Source organism: Stegostoma tigrinum, chromosome 39 (assembly GCF_030684315.1).
Source record: "Stegostoma tigrinum isolate sSteTig4 chromosome 39, sSteTig4.hap1, whole genome shotgun sequence".
NCBI lineage: Eukaryota > Metazoa > Chordata > Chondrichthyes > Orectolobiformes > Stegostomatidae > Stegostoma > Stegostoma tigrinum.
The window spans coordinates 23655810-23674326 of record NC_081392.1 but is presented as its reverse complement, the minus strand read 5'-3'; the positions used below and the strand labels follow the sequence as shown (position 1 = coordinate 23674326).

At 44.9% G+C, this 18517-nt stretch overlaps 1 long non-coding RNA gene and 1 other non-coding gene across 2 annotated transcripts; one reads left to right on the top strand and one right to left on the bottom strand.

Annotated features, from left to right (window-relative positions):
- The first annotated feature begins 398 nt into the window (after positions 1-398).
- Positions 399-584, top strand: LOC125447895 (U2 spliceosomal RNA). Its single transcript, XR_007246624.1, has one exon. It is a non-coding gene; the product is annotated as a U2 spliceosomal RNA (small nuclear RNA).
- Positions 585-3546: 2962 nt separating this feature from the next.
- On the bottom strand, positions 3547-18192 carry LOC125447864 (uncharacterized). The gene is made up of 4 exons (XR_007246619.2): positions 18032-18192; positions 14959-15114; positions 9881-9976; positions 3547-4595 (listed from the first exon to the last, which is right to left on the bottom strand). It is a non-coding gene; the product is annotated as an uncharacterized LOC125447864 (long non-coding RNA).
- Between the last annotated feature and the right edge of the window lie 325 nt (positions 18193-18517).

Sequence of the window (18517 nt, the reverse complement as noted above, 5' to 3'; positions counted from 1 at the left end):
CTGTGCTGGGACAATCTCTGAGTGTGCAGTTCTGTACCGATTGTTGCTGCAATCTCACTGACCCGCCGCTAGTCATGGAACTGGTTGATGAGGCTTGTTAGTGACGTCAGCTCTGCCCTACCTGATCCGATTGGTACATTTCCGATGATCTACATACACTACGAAGCAGTTTTATAGAAAAAGTGATGAAAAAGTGCTGGTGCAAACTGACTTGTCTGCCCCGGTTAGGAAGCCCAGGAGTACGGGAACAACAGTAAAAACTATCCGCAGTGATTTACAAGTCTGTGCACACAATCAGGCTGATGGAAAATAAGATCAAGTGTCTGTTATACCAAGTGTTCACACTTCGTGGTTCTTTAATGTGCTGAGGGTCGGCCTCAGCGATGGTGATGGTTGGGATCGTTTTTAATCGGTCTCAGTGTGGAGGCAACACCACAGAAAAAGCATCTGTTCTTATTAGCATTAATATCTGCTATGTCCTTTACTTAAGGACCCTATGAGGTGGGATTTGGATTAGGAGCTTGCTCTGTGCTCTCCATGCATCAGCCTGGTATTGCAGTGTTTCCAGGAATGGTGCAGACTTATTAAACCAATTTTAAAAACAGACTGATGAAAACTTGAAAAATCCTCAGCCTAAACACTTGTTATCTCAGATTCTCCTGCATTTGATGTTCCTATCCCTGAAGAACTATATGCTGGGATATGCTCAATGCTCTCGAACCAATATCAGGGAATTCCTACAGTGTGGAAACAGGCTGTTCGGCCCAACAAGTCCACACCAAACCTCACAGCATCCCAGCCAGACCTATAACCCTCCTAATGTACCCCTCCCTGAATACAGCAGGCAATTTAGCACAGCCAATCCACCTCACCTGCATCTTTGGACTGTGGGAGGGAACCCACGCAAACACGGGGAGAATGTGCAAACTCCACACAGGCAGTCACCCAAGGGTGGAATTGAACCCGGGTCCAAGTGCTGTGAGGCAGCAGTGCTAAACACTGAGCCACCGTGCCACTAAAATGCTTTCTCAGCACTTTCACCCAACTTTCTCTAAATATGCTTGTTCCAAGGTAAACGTTAATCTCTCCTTTTCTGCATGTTCAGCACTTGCTCTGAATATTATCGCCTCATCCCTGGTACATGCTGCACCTTTCCACCAACACCATCCCTGAATATTCACACATGGCATCCAACACTACCTCATTACAAATAGCATTTCAAAAAAAAAGCTATCAAAGAATTCAATAGTTTTGAATTTGGTGATGACGATGACTTGGATGTATTGAATGAGATATTTTGGGAGCCAGGAAAGTTTATGACAGGCAAGGCATGTTTTTCAATTGAGCGCAAGAGCAACCAATCAAACCAGTGTGCATGCGGCTGCTTTATTTTTCTCAAGTCGAGGCCTGAGAGTTTAATCAGAATACTGACTCACTGATGTGGGACACAATTGCAAATGACCAAGTCAGTGGCATATTACGCCGAAAGCCAATTCTCACATTAGCCAGACCAACAGATATTTGCAGATCTAGCAAAATGAGCCAGAGTGAAATAAAAATGCTACATCAAGATGCAGAATTGCCTGTCCACAAAAGTACATTCTTGCTGTCAGAACTCTCCATGCTTTTCAGCACCTGAGACATGTTCTGCTCAGGGCCTGGCACAAGATCTCTGCCTTTCCCTGGCATTTTTGCACTTTGATGTTTCAAGTGGAACCTAATGCCTCTCAGTGCTCCTGTCTTGCCTGGTTGTTTACTGCAGGCATAAGCCAGGCAGCTTATCACTTATTACCAGCAGTCAGTTAAGGGCTGGTCAGCAGCTGTGGCAACTAATGCATTTGTTTCAAACAAATGGTCACATCTCAAATTCTCAGGGAAACAGTTCTCAGTCAGGGCAAGGGAGACAGGATTCAGTCAGGAGATCCTGACACAGCATGTCCAAGGAATCAATCAATATCAGCCCAGGAACTTTGACACTGTCAGTCAGCCATTTGGGGGTAATCTGGATCAGGGAATCTGTATCACTACAGTACAGAGAGGTGCTCACACTCACTACATCTTCAAAATGCTCCAGTAGATTTGTTGAGCCTGAATTATAATCATCAATCCAAGCTGACCCTGTCCATTCCTGCCATTGGGGGTTAGTTTGATGAAATTCTGAAAAGGTGTTCGGGAGTTTGGGAGGTTCAAGTCCACAGCTCTCTGAAATAACAACACAAGTGGATAAGACGACGAAGAATTTCGCTTTCATGGTACGCAGCATTGGGATATGGTCAACTTTGCTATCTGGCTCGTAAGTGGGATGAGGTTTTTTTTTCAAACATGTCAGAGCAAGCACTGTTCCGAGGAGAACAACTATGGTTTCAACCAGGAAATGGCCACAACCTGATCAAACGTGACCATCAACCAGTTTGAACTGGCAGCTGTCAAATAAATTAAGACAGAGATAAGTACATTTGCAGGAGTTTTTTTAAATTAATTTTAAAAAAAAATTCTTTCATGGGATGATGACATCGCTGGATAAGAATGGCAGTTTCCTTCCCTAAAGGACATAGGTTTTTTCCAACAATGACAACAGATTCATGGTCATCATCAGATTCTTATTTCCAGATGGATTCAAACCTAGGTCCCCCGAACAGTATCTCACAGACTCTAGGGAGTAATGGACAGAAGACTAAGAAGAAAATATATACTAGAAATCATAGTGTCTTGGTTTATGTATTCACCATGAGATCCATCACTGCTATAGACACCAGGCAAAGAGCTGAAGAGATTGCATTCCCCACCACCCATGCACCCCCACGACCCCCGGACGGAGTCACAATAATTACCAGGTTTCATCGCCAATTGGGAAAATGCAATCAGGGATTATAGTACATGACTCATCCCAATCCTTTGTTGGGATTTAAAAAGACACTTTCCTTTGATTTTTATCCACAAAATGAAAGATTACATTGCTTCCAATAAACAAGTGTCTGTGGAGAGCAACAAAATCCATCATTGTAAAAGGTGTGCAGGCATAACTAACAAATAAACGGCCATCAAGATCATCACAGAATTCCTACAGTGTGGACGATGGCCATTCAGTCCATACTGACCCTCCAAAGTGCATCCCACTTACTCTCATACCCTACCCTATCCCTGCATTTTGCACACCTGACACAATGGGAAATTTAGCATAGTCAATCTACATAATTTGCACATTTCTGAACTGTGGGAGGAAACCGGAGCACCTGGAGGAAACTCACGCAGGCAGGGTCTGGGTACGTCATTCCCCGTAAGTTCAGTGCGGACTTGACGGGCTAAATGTTCTGCTTCCACACTGGAGGGATTCTATGATCTCCAGAAACAAGCCCAAAACACATGGTTTTGGATTCTGCTGTTAGCTGTATTCAAACCAATCAACTCATTCAGAAATTTGCTGGTAGTTAACCAGTCCTGATGAACCAGGAAATCCCATTTCACATACTGTGCGGGGTCGACAGTCTTCAGTCAGTGTGAATGTGTCGATGCGTCGTGACAATGTGACTATTTCCAAGCTCTACCTTACACAACTGTTACTAACATTTTATTCATAATTACCAGCACCCTTACTTGAGCAGGGATCAGTAACATCTCAAACAGCCCAAAACCATGGTTCATTTGATAGTGAGAGTGACAGCAACTTCCTTCAACTGTGGTTCTCTGAACTCGCTGGTGTGTTACCAGTTTGGATGACAGTGAATCCCTTCCCACACTCGGAGCTCATGAATGGTCTCTCCCCAGAGTGAACTCGGTGGTGTATGAAGGGAATTTGAGTCGGCAAAGCCTTTCCCACACACAGAACAGGCCAATGGTCTCTCTCCAGTGTGGATTTGCTGGTGTATCAGCAGTTGAGGTGTCTGAGTGAATGCTTTCCCACATTCCGAGCAAATAAATGTTTTCTCTCCAGGGTCAACTCCCTGGTGTTTAAGGTGGTTTGATGACTGAGTGAATCCCATTCCACAAGCAGAGCGGGTGAATGGTCTCTCTCCAGTGTGACTCTGGTGGTCAGTTTCTAGCCGGGATGGATGAAGAAATTCCTTCTTGCAATCTGCCCATTTCCACAGTCTCTCTCCAGTGTCACTGCGCTGGTATTCGGACATTTCAGATGAATCTTCACAGACTCTTCGACACACAGACCATATGTATTTCTCCCCAGTGTGAGTGCTGCTTTTTCCTTCAATGTTCAAAATCCTGAGAAAATTGGGTTGTGATAAACAAAGTGACTGTCAGTCCTGGATGTGGAACAGTTCGAATTCTCCAGCTGCAGACTATACTTTCAAACAGCAACTAAGTGCAGTGAGAGCAAGAAACCAGACAAACACACAGATTGTGAAACTGAGAAATTCTCTGGACATTTGTGGAGCGACACTTGGGGAATATGCTGGCTTATCATTAGAACAAATTAAATTCATAGATATCCTCCGGGTAAAGGATCCAGTCAATGTTTGCACAAACCTACCGAGAGAGAGGTGGGAGAGCCAGGGAGGAAGGACAGGCATTGTATAAATCTGTAACTCAACCTTTCGATCCTTCAAAGACAAATAATAGTGCGCAAGTAAAATTGTGGAAATCTGAAATGAAAACAAAAAAATGCTTAGTCAGAGTTGTACAGCACGAAACAATCCCTTTGGTCCCAGTTGTCCATGCTGACCAGATATCCTAAATTAATCTAATCCCATTTGCAAACATTTGACCCATAATCCTCTAAAACCTTCCTATTCACACACCCATCCACATACCTTTTAAATGTTGTAATTGTCCCAGCTTCCACCAGTTCCTCTGGCAGCTCATTCTACACAGGTACCACCCATTTGCCCTTTAAAAAAAACAAACTTGCTGGAAAAGCTCAGCAGGCCTGATAGCGTCTGTGGAGGAGGAAAAAAGTTAACGTTTCGGGACAGGTGACCCTTCGTCAGACCCCGAAAACTTCTCTCCTCCACAGATGCTGCCAAACCTGCTGAGCTTTTCCACATTTACAGCATTCTGCAGTTCTTTTGATTCCCTTTTTAAGAATTTCCCTCTCAGCTTAAGCCAGTGTTATTAGTTCTAGTCTCTCCTATCCTGTGGAAACAATCTTGGCCATTCACCCTACGCCCGCCATAATTTTAACAACCTCTATAAGGTCACCCCTCAGCCTTCAATGCTCCAGGGAAAACAGCCACAGTATATTCAGCCTCTCCCGACAGCTCAAAACTTCCACTTCTTGCAACATCCTTGTAAATTTTTTCTGCACCCTGCAAATTTAACAGCATCATTCCTATAGCAGGGAGACCAGAACTGAACAATATTCCAAAAGCAGCATAATCAATGCCTTGTTCAGCCTATAACATGACCTCCCAACTCCTACACTCAATACACTGACCAATAAATGCAAGTATAGCAAATATCATCTTCACTACCTTCTGTACCTGCAATCCACCTTCAAGGAACTGTGCACCTGCACCCTAAGGAGTCTCTGTTGCATAACAGTCCCCAGGACCTCATCATTAACTGTTTAAGTCCTGCCCTGATTTTCATTACCATAATGCAACTGCTCACATTTATCTGAGCTAAACTTATTTCTATCACTCCTCGGCCCATCGACTCATCTGATTACGTTCCCATTGTACTTGGGAGGTAAACTCCTTTGCTGTCTCCTACAACAACAATTTTAGTGTCATCTGCAAACTTACTAACCATTCCTCCAATATTCATTCCACATGATTTGTATCAATGATTAAAAAGCAGTGGACCCAGCACCGATCCTTGCAGCACACTGCTGTTCATAGTACTCTAGACTGAAACCACTCCCCCGCCATGATCCTGTCTCCTAACTTCATGCCAATTTTGTTTCAAATAGCTAACTATCCCTGGATTTCATTTGATCTAATCTTGCTAACCAGTCTACCATGTGGAGCTTGGGCAAATGCCTTGCTGAAGTCCATAACAGACAGTGTCCACTGCTTTGCCATCAGCAATCTTCTTTGTCACTTCTTCAAAAAACTCAGTCAAGTTAGTGAGACAAGATTTCCCACACACAAAGCCATGTTGGCTATCCCTAATCAGTCTTTGTTTCTCCAAACACATGCAAACCCTGTCCCTCAGAATCCCCTCCAGCAATTTACCCACCACTGACATCAGGCTCAACGGCCGATGGTCCTCTGGCTTTTCCTAAAAGAATGGCACCACATTACCCACCCAGCCTTCTGGCACTTCACTAGTGTCAGTGATACAAATACCTCAGCAAGGGGCCAGCAATTACTTCCGTAGCTTCTGCCAGAGTTTCTGGGTAACACCTGATCAGGTGCCAGTAACCTATCCACCTTTATGCATTTTAAGACGTCCAGCACCTAGGCCTCTGTAATATGGACACTTTTCACAACTCATTATTTATGTTTCCAAGCTCTCTCACTTCCATATCCTTCTCTGCAGTAAATACTAATGCGAAATACTCATTCACTATCTCAGCCTGCAGTTCCACACAGACAGCCTTGTTGATCTTTAAAGGGGCCCTATTTTCTCCCTAGTTGCTTTTTTGTCCCAAATGAAGTTTCAGAATCTCTTGGGATTCCCCTTAACTCAATTTGCCAAAGATAGCTCATGTGTCCTTTTTGCCATCCTCATTTCTCTTGAGTATACTGCAACTGCCGTTATACTTCGAGGGATTGACCCAGTTCCTGCTGTCATAACCTGACATGCGCTGCCTTCTTTTTCTTGACCACAGCCTCAATTTCTCCAGTCAGCCAGTATCCTCCACATTTACCAGCCTTGCCCTTCACATGAACAGGAACATATTGTGTCTGGGCTCTCCTTATTTTAGTTTTGATGGCCTCCCACTTTCCAGGCATTCCTTGACGTGCACATTACCTCTCCCGATCATCTTTTGGAAGTTCTTGCCCAATAATGTCAAAGTTGGCCTTACTCCAATTTAGAATTTTGAAACGTATATTAAATACATAAGTTTTATATTTAAACTGATCACATCTGCCTGCATCTGGCATATACTCCTCTAAACCTCTCTTATCTATGTCGTTATTCAAATGTCTTTTAAACAATGTGACTGTACCTGTATCTGCCACCTCCTCTGAAAGTTTGTTCCAAAGGTGGACAACTCCATAAAAATAAAAATATCCCTCATGTCTTTTTAAATATGTCTTTCTCCTCTCACCTTACACACATGTCCCCTTGTCTTGAAATCACCCAACCTTGGGAATAAACCCTTGCTATTCGCATAATCTGTGCCCTCATGATTTTATGAACCTCTCAAGGCCACTCCGTAACCCCTTATGCTCCAGTGAGAAAAGTCTTAGCTTTGGCCATCTATTTGATAATCAAGCCCTCCAATCCTGGCAACTTCCCAGCAAGTCTATTCTGAACTGTCTCCAGTTCAATAATAATGTCCTTCCTGTAACAGGGCGACCAAAGCTGCACACAATACCTCAAATGAAGCCGAAACAATGTCCTGTACAAACTCAACATAACATCCCAATTCTGAGACTCAAAGGTCTGAGCAATGAAAGCAAGTGTGCTAAACAACATATTAACCAGCCTGACTACTCGTCTACATAAACTTCAAAGAATTACGTACGTGAATCTCAGCATTTCTCTGTTCCATAACACTACCCTGGGTGCACCCATCAATTGTGCAAGTTCTACTCTAGTTCATTTTACCGAAATACAATGTCTTGCATTTATTCAGATTGAACTTCATCCTCCACTCCTCAACTCATTGACATAATTGATCAAGATCTCGCTGTCATCTTAGATAACCTTCACTAACCATTAATTCTAGTATCATCTGCAAACTTACTAATCTTGTCCCTTAAATTCTCATCCAAATCATTAATCTAAATGAGAAACAAAAGTGGACCCTGCACCGATTGCTGTGGAGCACCGCTGGTCACAGAACTCCACTCTGAAAAATCCTCCAGCACCATGTTCTCTCCCATAACTAAGCCAATTTTGTTTCCAAATAGCAAGCTCTTCCTGAATCACATGTGATCTAACATTACTCATCCGTCTACCATGTGGAACCCTGTCAAAGGCTTCACTCTCACTCTGGGAGGTGCTGCAAATCTGACCCAATTCCCCCGCCATTTGTCCATCATTCCTTGAAAAGTTAAATCCCAACTCTCTTTTGAGAATAACTGCTAAATCTGCATCCAGCTGCCATTCAGACTGTTCCAGATCCTGGGAACTTGCTGTAATCAAGTAATCTTCACATTTTCACCCTGCATTATTTGCCAATTATCTGAATGTTGTATTCTACGGTTACCAAACATTGCTACAATGGAGAATTATCTGAGATTCTGTTAGCTCTCTCCAAACCAGAGACCCACCATACTTTAATTTACTTATGGGATGTGGTCTTTGCTGCACAGACTAATATTGATTGCCCATTTTTATTCAATTTGGAGAAAGTGGTATTTTCTATTACCACAAACCACCTTATCTCTAATCTCCTCCAGCCCACAAACTTCTTCAGCTGTATAATTGTATTTACCCTCACAAACCTCCCTTTGTCTAGAGGTCTCTCCAGCCTCACAATCTTCCCCATTTCTGTAATCTCATCCAAGCTCACTTGTCCCTATCTGTGTAGTCTTCTCCAGTCTCAGAACCCTTCCTGTCTTTAATATCACCCAGCCTCACAAATGGATGATACAAGAACAACATTTCTTTCCTCTAATACAATCCTTATTTTTATACATCCACTTGATGGTGGCACTTTCAACTTCCTGGGCTTCAGGCTCCACAATTTCGAGGTAAACTACTTTACCTCTATACCTCACTTTTCTCCTGAAAATACTGACCAATCCTGAGTCATTTATTCTAATATCTCATTTTCTGAAATGGCTTGAAACATTGCTGGGCATGTTCCTATGTGAGGTGTCTTGGAGGTTTACAGTACAGAAAAAGGCTCTGTGGCCCATCCAGCCTGTGCCAGTTAAAAACCACCACCTAGCTATTCTAATCTAATTTTCCAGTACTTGGCCCAGAGACTTGTCTGCGTTGGCATCACAAGTGTACATCTAAATATGCCTTAAACGCTATGAGGATCTCGGTGCCTACCACCCTCACACACAGTGAGGTTCAGTGCCATTGTCACAGCATGATGACATCACAGACAGGAACAGAGATGAGCTGAGTCTGTGCAAACCAAAGATCCCCCACACACTGTGAAGGATGGGATGGTCCCTGATAGGGGGCAGAGGAGATTTAACAGAATGGTTTGTAGGAAGAGGGTTTTTAGTTGCATGGTTAGGGTTTTTTTATTATAATTCCATGTGACTTAGACATTGCTGGTACATATTGAGAATATCAATCTACAATAGACAGACTCTCCTTCTCAACCTCTCCCCTCGCCTGGGGTGTGCTAATCTTTGGGTTACACCAGCCCTATGGTCAGGTAGGACAATGGTGACTTTACCTTTGGAGCAGTGATGCCACTGTGCGTCGGTGGTGTAGAGGGGAATGTTGAATGTGGCGGATGGGACACCACTCTGACAGAGCGCTTCATGTGGAGGATGTTACCTTTCTTTAATATTGTTGGGGCTGTACTCATGCAGGTAAGTGGAAAATGTTCCAACACAATCCAGATGAGTGCCTTACACAGAGGAAACAAACTGTCATTGGGGAATCAGGTGCTTGGGGAACCTGAGAGTGATCTCCTTGTAACAAAGGATTTTGAGGGGACCTTTGATAGGAGGTGTTTACAAAAGATAAACATTAGGATGGTAAGATGTACACTCAACTGGCCATAAAAAAGGACTACAGGACATATATTGAAAAAGTTGTAGGAAAGATCTATTGAGAGAATGGAGTAATAAGAGAGGAATTTTACACAGCAAATGGGAATGAGCAGGAACACAATACTCACACAATGCGAATACCCAGGTCCTGATGAATTGAGTAATTCTGTCAGTTTGGTGTTACAATTATTGAGCTTCCCACCTGAAAGTCCACTTATAATATCCTGTAACACAAATTCATAAAATCCATCACTGTCAGTCCGAGTAGAAATTCACAACATCCCCTCCTCCTGGCCGAGGATAACTGCATTGTTCCTGCTGCACATTATCCCTTGTGGGGGTCAGCAGTTGATTCTGGGGAAATCTATTTGGGTTTCTCGGAATTTCCACATTGGGGCTTCATGTCACTGAACAGATCAACAGGTGTTTGACACAAGGCAAAGAATGGCCAAGAATTAGTGAGATGCAGGCAGCAGGATTTGCTGCCTTTTCTTTCCTTCTGTGCTGCTGCACTGCCACAATGAGACATCAGCTTTTCCAGCCCAATGCAACTTGATGAACAAGTTGTCTCGATTCTGAGAAATGGGCAGTAAGCTTCTCCCAGTCATTTGAAAGAATGCCCCTTAAAAAGGCAGCAATTACGTGTGTGTCATGTTGCCTAGTGCTCCCAAAAGGTGAGAAGAATGAGGAAGGATCTCATAAAAAGGGATAACGGTCAAGTTCCATGAGGGTTAGAGTTTGTGGAGAGATATTGATAAATGGGCGACAAGTTGGCAGATGGAGTATAATATGGGAAAACATGAAGTTGTTTATTTCTGAGGAGATGACCAAAGAATCGTGTTATTTAAAAAGGTAAAAACTGCGACATAAAAGGATTCATGTATAATTGTGCAGGAAGCATGAAGCAAGCACACAGTTGCAACAGGTAATCGGGAAGGGTCATGGGATGTTATCCCTTATGTCAAGGTGTTTGTAGTATAAGAGTTTGGAATACATGTCTTTGGACAAATGTACAAATTGCTGGCAAGACAACATCTGGAGGAATGCGAGCAGCTTTTTTGGTCCATTTATTCGAGCAAGTATATCACTTCACTGGAGGCATTTCAGAGAAGATGATCACTGGTTTGGAGGGATTATGTTTTAAGCTGAGACTAAACAGGCCTGGAATATACTACCTAGAGATTTTCTTGAAGAATGAGACATGATCTAATTAAAAATACGGAATTCTCAAGGGAGTTGAGGGGATAAACGCTGAGGGAATATTTCTCATCGTGCGAGCAGATTCTTGATCAGGCAGAGAAGAGAGGGTTCTCTTTTGGAATCGTCAATTTTAGGGCAACGGGTTTCAGTCGCAAGTGAGCTACAGTGAGGAGGAGAGAAGGAGCATTTTAGAGATCGAAATTTCTGGCATTTGTGATTGAGAAGATGTACGGTAAGATGTTCATCTTGAGGCCAGATATGAGAGCATTATTGAGAAGGGTGCAGTTCAGCCTCAGACAGTTCCCAGCGAGAGGGATGGATTCAGTACAGTAGTAAGGAAAAGTAATTTGTAATAATAACAACTGAAGGCAATGTGTTTAACGATCACAAAGTGTCATTGGAGGAAATTTCAGCTAATCAAGTAGTGGAAGCATGATAAGCAGTTTTATAATTGAGTAACAGTGGAGCAAAGAAGAGTGATGGAGGGAGTTAGATCTGAACATTGTCGAATACATGCGAAACCCAACACAGTGCTTGTGGAAGATCTCACATCCTGGCAGTATGTTGGTGAGAAACAGGATGGGCCAAGGATAGATCCTTGAAGGGCATCAACTACATGGGTTTCAGACAGGAAAGAGAGAGAGTGGAGATGGAGTGGGATTTTCCAATGACGGTGAGGTCAAATATTGGTTTTAAACAGAATGGGTGAGGAGGACATAACCAGAAAAGAGAAACAGACAGAACAAGTAACAATATCTGTGAATTGGCATGGGGGAAAGAGGCGAGGAGGAGGAGGAGAAATAAGAGTTGGAATATTTGTAGTTTAGGGAGAATAGGTCAAAGGGTTAAGATGAGCTTTGATAAGGCTTGACATGAGACTGGACAAAGATGCAAGTTTAAGCCTAAAACAAGGAGCAACGTGCCAGGTAATTTGGTTTGGTGGGCTCGTGGAAGAGAGGGAAGCAGCAGAGGCAGCTAATTAAGATTGAGACAATCCAGTAACATAGAAACTCCATGTGTCTCCCTCACTTGCTGCTGGAGGGGAGGATGGAGGAGACAGATGATGGACGTGTTTTGCAAAGAATGCCTGTGTTAGCGATATTTAAAAAATGAGTGAACAAACCTGCTGAATTAAACTTTTATCCAGAATATTAAAAATGTACAACAGAAGTCAGGCCTCTAATCCCATCTCAGCAGATGAAATTTGAATTCATGAAATCAGCAGGTGGAATTTGAATTTAATGAAAAAAATGGAACTAAGAATCAACTGTTGCCATGGAACCATTGCTAAGTGGCAGAAAACAAAAAAACTAATGTCCTTCAGGGAAAAAAAATTTCCAACCTCAGCAAGCCACTCAATTGCAAATCACTGCAAAGTCTCAACAAAGCAATGAAACTGGGTAGCTTGGCATCTACAAAGGAACGAGGAAAGACAACTGCAGAATCAGCCCTATCAACACAGCAAACTCCTGCTTAATAATATCTGGGGGCTAGTGGCAAAATTTGGAGAGCCGACTCAAAGACGAGTCAAGAAACAGCATCAGACTCATGGAAACACCTTACAAACAATGAAACACATCACCATCACTGTCCTTAGTGAAGGCCTGTCCTGGCAGATGTGGCAGCACAGTGCTATTCTGACCAGATTATTTGACCTGGGAGCACTCAACATTGACTCTGATGGCTGGAAGTCTCATGGCTCCTGGTGATTACCACGTACCGTCCTCCCCTCGGTTGATAAATCGGCAGCAGTATTATTGCTAGATTAATCCAGAGACCCAGACAACATTCTGGGGACCTGGGTTCGCATCCTGCCATGGCAGATGGTGAAACACAAAGTAAATAATGATCTGAAATTAAGAGTTTACTGATGACCATGAAACCATTGCCAATTGTCAGGAAAGACCCATCTGGTTTGCTTATGTCCTTGCGGGAAAGGTCATCCAGACCAGGTAAGGATGGCACATGTGACTCCAAACCCACAGCGATGTGGTTGACTGTTAACTGCCTTCTGGGCAATAAGCACTGGTCCAGCCAGCAATTTCCACATCCCAAGAGTGAATTTTAATTTAAAAATCTCATCCATGTTGAACAGCACTTGGAGGAAGCACTGAGAGAGAGTGTGAATAGCACTAAACGTACTCAATGCCCACCATCAGGAGTAGTTTGCAGGAGCATTACCAATCAGGAAGGTCGGGTCCTAAAGGACAAAGCTACTTGGCTGGGACTGCAGCAGGTGGTGACGCACCGAACAGGGAAAACATAGCTGATCTCAATCGTCACCAATTTCCCAGCTGCAGAGGCATGTGTCCATGACAGGATTGGTAATAGCAACCGCCGCACAGTCCTGTGGAGACAAAGTCTCATCTTAAACTTGAGAATACCTGCCATTGCATTGGTTGGCACGAACTTCAGCTGAAAGGGACAGACTTGGAACAGACACAGGAACTCAAAACCAGATATCTATGAGGCTTTGTGAGAGACTCGAACAGTAGCAGACCTTCTCCAGCACAATCTGTAACTTCATGGCCCAGCATACTCTACAGTCAACCATTGCCATTGATCCAGGGGACAAACACTGGTTGAATGGATAGTATCGGAGGGCATGCCAAGAACAGCACAAGGCAAACCTAAAAATAAGGTGCCAACCTGGTAAAACTACCAAACAGGACTATCTGCATGCCAAATAACATAAGCAGCAAGAGTTAGAGCAAAGCCACCCCATAACCAATAGATCAGATGGAAGCTCTGCAGTTCTGCCACACCCAGTAGTGAATGGTGATGGACAATTAAACAACTCACTGGAGGAAGCATGTCAAAAATCCCCATCCTTACTGACAGAGGAGCCCAACCTATCCATGCAAAAGATAAGACTGCAGCAATCTTCAGCCAGAAGTGCCAACTGGATGATCCATCTCAGCCTTCTCCAGAGGTCCCCAACAGAGATATGAGTTTTCATCCAATTTGATTCATTTCAAATAATATTAATCAATGGATGGATAGTGCAAAGGTTACAGGCCCTGGCAACACTCTGGCAATAGTACCAATGACTAGTGCTCTGGAGATTGCTATAGCCTCCAAGCCAAACTGTTTCAGTCCTGCTACAGCACTGGCATCTACTGACAATGTGAAAAATTGCCCAGGTCTGTTCAGGACAAAAATACAGCAAACCCAACCCGACCAATTTCCCCTCAAGCAGTCTGCTCTCTATCATCAGTAAAGTGATGGAAGGTGTTGTCAACAGCAGTATTAAGCAGCACTTACTCAGCAGTAACCTGCTCAGTGACACCCAGTTTGGGTCACGGCGGGCACTCGGCTCCTGATCTTATTACAGACTCGATCCATAAATTCACAAACAGCTGAATTCCTGAGGGGAGGTGAGGTGAGGGTAAACAGCAGAGCCCTGCACCAAAACCACTTATTTCCACTTCAGTGACAATGACCCGACAGTGACACCTCAGTTTCAGCTCATCTGCTGAACCTCTCATCTATTCCTGCGTTACCTCTAGATGTAACTATCCAAATTCACCGAGTGACGGCCTCCCACATTCAACATCCCTGTAACCTCAAGAATATTTAGAATTCTGCTGCACACAAGTTCATTTGCACCAAGACCTGTTCACCATCACTGCTGTGCTCCCTGACCCACACAGGCTCCTATTTATAAGCAACAATTTAAAATTCCTGGCTGTGATGAGCCCTATCTCCCTGCACCACACAACTTCAAGGCTTCGACAACTCATTTAGTTCCAGACTCCAACAGTGTGTTTAATCATTGCTTCACTCCTGGAGGCTGTTTCTACAGTTGCCAGGGAACATGGTCTGGAAGTCCCATGATAAACCTCTTAGGTTGGCTTTCCTTCTTTAAGAGAGTCAGGAAAACTTGCAAATTTGGTTACTTTTTGGTTGCCTGATCTAATATGGCCTTAAATCAAAGGTTTCTTGATAATATTTGTGAAATTATAAACATGATAAAAATACAAATAGTTTGTTGATTTGGACATACACCATCAGCTCTTGAGTATCGCTAGATCAATGATCTGTAACTTCTCAAAATGACCGCATTGTGGGAGCACCTTCATCATATGAACTGCAGCAGCACACAAAAGTTAAACATCACCCTCTCCACAGGCAACAGGGCTTTGGCAACAATTGCTGGTATCTGTGGAAGGAGAAACAGAGTAAATATTGCAGAAGTGCAAAATGAATGACTAGAATAAAAATGCTGTCGAATTTGGTGGTCTGAAATGGAAGAAAAATGCACTCTTTCTGGGAGTATATTTCCTGGCTGTAAAAGATACCATTCAAAAATTAATCTGGTAAGACAGCAGCACATGGTGAGGGGGTGGGCAGCAGTGGGAAAATTTATTTACAAAAAAGGTAAAAGGAAGTAACAGTAAAATACTACAGAGATCAAATGTGTCCATCATTAGAGACCGACACCGACAAAGGTGATCGGGGAGTACAGAAGTGAGTAAGAGCAGTGCCAGCTGCTACTATCCCACACTCTGGGAAAGAAATCCAGAAGAAACAAACTCTTGGATAAGAGGTAATGGCAACTGCAGATGCTGGAGAATCCGAGATAACAAGGTGTCGAGCTGGATGAACACAGCAGGCCAAGCAGCATCTTTGGAGCAGGATAGGTGACGTTTCAGGCCTGGACCCTTCATCAGAATTGGGGGAGGGGGAAAAGGATTCTGAGCTAAATAGGGAGAGAGTGGGAGACAGATTGAAGATAGGTGGAAAGGAGACAGACAAGTTAAAGAGGCAGGCATGGAGCAGGTAAAGGTGAGTGTCCGTGGGTAGGTAGGGAGGAGATAGGTCAGTCCAGGCAGGACAAACACGTCAAGGGGGTGGGATGAGGTTAGTAGGCAGGAAATGGGGATGCAGCTTGAGGTGGGAGGAGGGGATAGGTGAGAGGAAGAACAGGTTAGGGAGGTGGGGACAAGCTGGGCTAGTTTTGGGATGCGGTTGGGGGAAGGGGAGGTTTTGAAGTTTGTGAAATCCACATTGACACCATTGGGCTGCAGGTTTCCCAGGCAGAATAGGAGTTGCGATGCCAGCCGAAGGTTGCAGGAACAGCTGTGGCACTGCAGGAGGCCCAGAATGGACACGTCGTCTGAGGAATGTGACGGGGAGTTGAAATGGTTTGCAACTGGGAGGTGCAGTTGTTTATTGCGAACCAAGCGGAGGTGTTCTGCAAAGCCGTCCCCAAGCCTCCGTTTGGTTGCCCCAATGTAGAGGGGGCCACAACAGGTACAGGGGATGCAGTATACCACATTAGCAGAAGTGCAGGTGAACATCTGCTTGATGTGAAAAGTCTTCTTGGGGCCTGGGATGGGGGTGAGGGAGGTGGCGTGGGGGCAGGTGCAGCACTTCCTACAGTTGCGGGTGAAAGTGTCGGGTGTGGTGGGGCTGGAGGGGAGTGTGGAGCGGACAAGGAAGTCACGGAGAGAGCGGTCCCTCTGGAAGGTAGACAAGGTGGGGAGGGGAAAGTGTCTTGGATGGTGGGGTTGGATTGCTGACGGCAGAAGTATCAGAGGATGATGCGTTGGATCCGGAGATTGGTGGAGTGATATGTGAGGATGAGGGAGATTCTTTTTCGGTTGTTATTACAGGGACGGGCTGTGAGGGAGGAGTTGTGGAAAAATGCAGGAGACACAGTCAAGGGCGTTCTCGATTACTGCCGGGGGGGGGGGGGGGGGGGGGGGAAGGAAGTGGGGGCTGGGGTTGCGGTCCTTGAAAAACAAGGACATCTGAGATGTACGGGAGTGGAACCCTGGGAGCAGATGCAGTGGAGGTGAAGGAATTGGGAATAGGAGATGGCATTTTTGCAGGACAGTGGGTGGGAGGAGATGTATTCTAGGTAGCTGTCGGAGTCAATGGGGTTGAAATGGATATCGGTTTCTAGATGGTTGCCCAAGACGGAAACAGAAGTCCAGGAATGTGAGAGAGGTGTTACAGACGGTCCAGGTGAACTTAAGGTTGGGGTGGGAGGTGTTGGTGAACAGGACGAACTGCTCAAGCTTCTCAGGGGAGCACAAGGCAGCGCCGATACAGTCATCCACGTACTGGAGGAAGAGGTGAGGTTCAGGGCCAGTGTAGGTACGGAAGAGGGATCGTTCCAACAAAGAGGCAGGCATGGCTTGGGCCCATGCGGGTACCCATGGCCACCCTCTGTCTGTAGGGTGTGGGAGGAGTTGATAGAGAAGTTGTCGAGGGTGAGAATGAGTTCACCTAAGCACCTATGGCGGGGGGGGGGGCAGAAGAGGAGGTCAGTGGAGGGGCACTGATCAGACCTGCAGGACAGGAAATAGCATAGGGCTTTTAGGCCATCTGTATGGCAAATGCAGGTGCTAATGTGGTATACTGCATCCGCTGTGGCCTCCTCTACAATCAGGGAAACCAAGCAGAGGCTTGGGAACCACTTTACAGAACATCTACGCTCAGGTCATACTAAACAACTGCTCATCCCCACCTCCGTAACCTGTTCTTCCTCTCACCTATCCCCTCCTTTCATCTCAAGCTACACCCCCACTTCTTACCTGCTAACCTCATCTCAACCCCTGACCCTTTCATCCTCCCTAGATAGGCCTATCCCCTCCCTACACTCACCTTTATCTGCTCCATCCCCACCTCTTCAACTTGTCTGTCTCCCTATTTATTTCAGAATCCCCTTCCCCTCCCCCATTTCTGAAGGGTGTAGGCCCGAAAAGGTCAGCTTCCCTACTCCTTTGATTCTGCCTGTTTTGCTGTGTTCCTCCAGCCCCACACCTTGTTTTCTCACTTTCAGCCAGAGGCGGCTGCGCATGCGCCCAGCTTCTCCTTGGTGTTTTTCAAGTTTCAAAGCTGCCGCGCATGCGCCCCGCAGATCATTGCCCCCCAATAAAGATGCTGGCGGTCACACGGGCCTATCGCCATCTGAGACATTGATTTGTTTTCTGCAAACGTGAGACTGGGAATTTCAAATGTGTGTTTTCCGACGTGCATCCGTCTTTGTAAAACTTCCAAACCCATACGAATATCACTCCCCTCGCGCTTTCTGCCATTTTACCTTCTTTACCGTGTCCTGCTCTTACCTCAATTGCAAAAATCTTGGTCTCAGCGAAGGATCTAGGCCCGAAACGTCAGCTTTCCCGCTCCTCTGATGCTGCTTGACCTGCTGTGTTCATCCAGCTGCACACCGTGTTATCTCAGCGACTCGACACCGCTCTCGTGGATGATCACGTGGTTTTCACTGATCCCGCCATCTCTTCATTCCGATTGGGCGACATCCCCACGGTCATTCACGGCAACCCTGTGCTCCTATTGGTCCCACACTGACATCAATCACCCAGACGCCATTGTGAGCTGGAGCATGCGCAGTGCTTCGTGTTGGCATTGTGAGAAACTAATGATGGTCGTCGCAATGTTGCATTTTGAGACAAATGAGACTGAGAACTGGATGAGAAAGATTGTTACATTAGCGATCCTGGGGTTTTACTAAGTCGCTCTGAGGAAGGGGCACTGCACCCGAAACTTTATTTTTTTTTACTTTCACAGATGCTGCCAGACCTGCTGAGCTT